We start from the raw sequence: 5,656 nt of genomic DNA on the forward strand, positions 1-5,656 counted from the left end.
ACAAACACAGAAGAAATGAGTTTGTAATTTGACATCATGTCGTTGGTAACAGATATAGTGGCAGAAAATAGGAACAGAGGGTGATGAGCTGCACACTAAAACTCCCATCTTGGGCATTCAGAGAGCTTTTTCTGCCCTGGACTATACATTCTGACATTGTCAGATGCTGGACACTGTCAGAATATGGAAACAAGTCCAGCTGTCAGGTAATCCAGACCTATGCAAGGAGAATAACAGAAGAATGACAAGACACAGATTATATATACTAAAACAGGAACACAAGTTCTTGTTTAATGTCTATAGGGACCAGGATTCAAAGGTGACACGGCTTCTGTCAAATGTACAGTAGACAGGGAAATGAAAGTTTCAATCTGTAAACAATTATTGACATTAATGAAATAGAGAAATTAAAGCTGAGTTTAAGCAGTATTTTTGGTTAAAGAGATTTGACTCATTGTGTAACGTTAAATTACATTAACATAATAAGCAGAGAAAAAGTGATGCAAGAAATGACCAAAAATATATATATATATAATATAAAATAGAATAATATGGGACAAAGGTAAGTATAATACAATGTCCCAAGAAAATCTCCCCTAAATCCTGCCAATTAGTAGTCTATGTAGAATACCAATTATGTTTAAAATAACCAACTACAATAAATAGAAGGTAACCGCTTTTGCAACATGTAGCAAGTGTATGCTAAATATGTATCATACAATACCAATGTCAGAATAGTAGAGTGAAATATAGATGGTGGACGGCATATGGAAGAACACAGGATTAGGGGAGGCGGGATAAGGGGGGCTGTCAATCTGTAAACAATAATGGACAGATAATGAAACAGAGAAATTAAAGCTGAGTTTATGTAGTATTTTTGGTTAAAGAGATTTGACTCACTGTAAAACGTTAAGTTACATTAAGTGTCAGCTTAGATTCATGTTGCTACCAGAAGTGGGCAAGATTTGCATGGCGCACCTTTTATATTGTGATTAATCAAAGTCTGCACCTACTGTGAAATTATTTTTACATTCTGTCAGTACAAAAAGTCCACTGAGAGCCGTACACATTCCACAGCTATTAATCTAGCTCAAATGTAAGAAACATGAAGTGTCAGAAAGAACCAGTGTATGGACCTGCGAGATATGTTACAAACCAGATTTCCAATTGCCAGAAAAAGATTTCGAGGAAGCTCAATTTATTTCTGACCTGCTCAGAAAATGATCATTCTGTGTGTTTAATATGCCCATCCTCATGCAGCATTACCTGTGATCAATGTGAAATCTATAAAGGATACAAATGTCAGCAACACATTTTGACGGAAACGCATCACCTATTTTCTTTTTCTAATTTTAAAAGCAGTTAGTGCAAAGGTGCATTTATGTAATCTGTTGCTATTTGCCTGATTTTTCAAATATTATTCTCTTAAAGGGGTTATCCGAGAGTACCAATAAATTAGAAACAAGCTGGAGAAGTCTTTTAAAAAAAATAAATGTGTATGATTATGGAGCTGCCATCTTGTCTCTACAATGCTAGCGGCACAGTGATATGCTTTACAGCAGTCTCATGATTATAGACAGCTGCAACACCCCTGCAAATGCAAAAACAGGCTGTTTGTTGTGAAAAGTATTGTCCTCAGTTCAGGAACTGTTAGGGAGATTGATCACCTCTCTAGGAAGGTTCTGGAATCTGAGTATGATGTTATTGCAGCTGTAGATACTGCCTGGAAAGGCAACAGTTAAACTGGTGTTAGTAATCCAATGATGTGGCTATATTGTTAGCTGGGGTGTGATTGTAGAGAAACTAGCACCTGAACAGGAGAAGTATAAAACCCCCTGCTTGGTGGAAGTAAATGGTCTCAGTGAGGAGCCAGTGTGTACAGCACACCTCCAGTGCTGCCACAGATACTAATCCCAGGAACTACCAGTGCCTCAGGCCTACTGCCTGACAATTAGGGTGAGTCTGAAGACTCTAGTCTAGAGCTGCAGCTTCCACAATTTGGACACAGCTCCACCTCAACTATCCCAGTCTGCATCTACTATCAGGCTGGTGCACCATTCCGGTGGACCTTTCTTTATGACCACTCCAGTAATCAGAATTTGCTGTGTTATCATTTGGCCATTGTCTGCTGTCTGAAGCTCAAAAAGAACTGTAAGTTGATTTGCACAACGTTGCCTCCATCTGCTTACCACCACCCATTACCCAGAGACTCATCCTACAGACACTCAGGGGTTGCCCCAGGAAGTACATCAGCCTCCCCCCTCCTTATTTCTTACACACCCCACCTGCTGTAGACATGCCAGGCTGTAGGTCAGCCCTCCAGATCCCCATACCAAGCACCGTAGGGTAGGGGTGTTCCCAGAACCCTTCAGTGCTGCAGATTCACAGACTGTTACACTGAGCAAAGAAGCTATCTTGTCCGACTGCACTTCCTGCTGCTAGATTACAAAAACAGAGGGAGGAGGGAGAGAGAGACATATTTCTGCTCATTGTAACAGCCTTTGAATCTGTAAGCTCTGGAAATGGCCTTAGAGCCCTTCATAATTTAAAAGGTTAATTTTAGAAGGATAATAAATACAACAAGTTTACCACAGTCACAGTGTCTGGATCTATGAATAAATGTCCCTGTTATTCCATTCTTGATTTTGATGGAATATTTCCTTCTCCTTACATTTCCCTCAACATTCTGGTAACAGGTTCTCTTTGAGGACAAATTTAAGGTGAAAATGGACACCTTTACAGTTTACATTTTAATGGGTACACAGAAAAAACGTATTCACTTTTATATACTAGGACCGAAAATATATGATACCATTCTAGAGCATGTAGCTCATGAATACTATGCCATGGCTAACTCTTATCATTGCAGGCCCATTTCGCTCTTAGCCTGCCTATGATCATTCTTCATTCTACAGAAGCACTGTAAAACTGAACATGTTAACTTCATAGATCAAGCCAAGACTCTTTCAAACCAGGTGGTTTCAAGCAATACTACAGAAAAGGGATGGAGCATCTACAGCATTCTAACATCACCTGGTAGGTTGGCTTACAGCTATAAACAAGAGGGTGTAGTGTAATGTAAGTTTTGTTATGAAGCAATCATGGTAGTGAGGATAGGCCATCCATTTCTCAGTGTCTGGAGTAAACTTGACTTATCTGTGCAATTAGTTATGGCACCATGCACAGCGGCTTTCAGGGAGCTGGGTCTTCGTATGCAATAAAGTATTGATCTACGCAAAAAAGTTGTAAAAATAATAGTCTATAAGCATATGAGAACAAAATCTGGAAAGAAGGCTAAGTGGGAGATTTACCTTTTCTAATTTGTCTGGATTTTCTTTGGTTTAAATTGGACCTGAACCTGTTAGGCCGAGTTGATTGTCCTGCTTCTTCCTGCCAAGTTCACCACTTGTGGACAGGCAAGCTTTGCACAATTTTTCTGTATGTTTTTCAAAAGTAGCAGGTGGCCAATACAATAAACTTGAGTCTAAACTGCTGGATTCATTAGATAAAAAAAGAAAATCCACCCAAAAGATGTGCACCACGTGCTACAAATATGAAAAAGTCACAGAAAAATGTGCATAAGACGGACTGCTCAAAAATGTGCTACTTTTTGCACCCAAATTAGAAAGACAAAAATGATAAATCTCCCCCAAAGAGTTAAATAAGTCTTAAAACAGACATGAATTCAAGTATCGTAATTATATATGATGCATGGAGTCCCTTCTTCCCAGCAGAACAGCTGCTGATTTTGTGCGGGTAGGAAGGGACTTTTGTCCTGTCTAGAGTCCCGCGCTCAGCAATGAGGTTGGTCTGTGAAACCCAGCCAGTGCATTGTCTGTTTTATATGGACCAACCATGGTCGTGTGTCATCTTTCTTAGAATAAATATTCTTGGTAGGAGGTGTTAAAAGTTTCGGTTATTTTCCTAGATAATTCAATTAAAAAATGTTTTTGTTCCAAGTGACTGATCCTTTGCTGGATCTATATCTTGTGTAAAAACATAATAAAGAAGGATTATTCTTTCCTGATTCAATGTAGCAGATAAAATAATGGCAGTGTTCTATATGAGATCTTATCCATTAAGAGATGAAAATGTCATATACCCTTATAAATAATAGATATAATAATCTTCTTCTCTTTAAGACCCAATCCGCCACTTTGATGTACAATTAGTCAATAAATATTTTTTCTGAAAGCTAACACACACATGCAACATGATAAATTTTTAACGAAAAAGGCTCTAATAAATACATTGAACACTCTCTGCTGTGCCTGCACCCATTAATGCTGACATATATTCAATAAAACCAAACAACTATCTACAGTAATTTATGGTTTCATTTTGGCTTGAAACTGTGTTTGTTAATTCTTTCTGTTGCTTTCCAAATCTTGCCTTCTGTACAGAGCACATATTGTGGAAATCCATGTTGTGCGGCCCTGTTCACACCCCTGCAGCATCTGAGAAAGAAAGGAGAGAAGAGTCAGGAGCTGCTAATGAATGCACCAGCTGTGGGAGGAAATATCAGGCCTGGGCAGCCTCTGGGCTTTCATTTTTCCACTTGGATTGTCATCCTACACAAGCTCAAAGCACTGTATAAAATTGCTGCAAAGGCTGAAAAGAGGGATACAAGAAGCAGTTTGGGCAAAATAGTATGACACTGGAACACTGATTCAATTGTGTTTGGAGTCATCAGGTTCCTCATAAATGTGGAGTCATAACAGAAATCCTGAACAAGCAATTTAAAGGGGTATTCCCACAAAGATAAGATTCTTAAATGTAGTCAGGATAACAGAATAACACATTCTCTAATTCACTGTTATTAAAAAAAATACAGCATTTCACATATTTAACTCCAGTCATTATCTTTGATAGTCTCCATCGGTCCTAGCGTTTACCATTTTGGTTTAAACTGGATACGACTGTAAATCTTCAGACTATGGTTTGGCTCTTCTCAAGAATAGCTTCTCTTCTCTGCACGATGCGGTACTCTACGCCCCCCCCCCCCCCCCACACACACACACACTCTTGAATCTTACCATTACTGAGTTATAGGAGCTAAAACAGCCATAAAAGTGAGTAAAATAATAAAGTAATGGGGGGGGGGTTAAAATGATCTTTACAGTGTAAACATTACTAGGGGATAAAAATTTGAGAACTTGAACCAACCCCTTTTAACATTTCATCTTGCCTAAGCATCAGTTCCACATCACCATTACAAAACAGTCTATTTTGCACAGTTATGGCATTGGTTTTCAGACATTGGTTATTATTCATCACATCAATTTTTGCCTATGGAATATTTTGTTTATTTCCTGATGTGAATGGATTGTTGCCTTGTGAAGCGTAGATGAAAAAATATTGTAAGATGCATAATGTTCAAACATTGAAATCACAAGATACAGTGGAGGTCTGTAGGAGAGGTGGTCTCTTGTCTTCCCCTTCCTGCAGGGGGTTCTGATGCATGTTTTTATACGTTTTCATCTTTTTATAAGCTCCTAAGCCATCCAGAAGTTCATTAGGGCCATCATATCAAGTACCATATTGCCAATGAATACAGAGGAGTAGAAGATAAGCCCCCCTGATGTGTAGAGGAAGAAGAAATTGCACAGGAATGCGCTTCTGAACATTGAGGTGTAGCAGAAGTAGAGGTAAAGTC

The sequence above is a fragment of the Engystomops pustulosus genome, chromosome 8 (assembly GCF_040894005.1).
Source record: "Engystomops pustulosus chromosome 8, aEngPut4.maternal, whole genome shotgun sequence".
Classification (NCBI taxonomy): domain Eukaryota; kingdom Metazoa; phylum Chordata; class Amphibia; order Anura; family Leptodactylidae; genus Engystomops; species Engystomops pustulosus.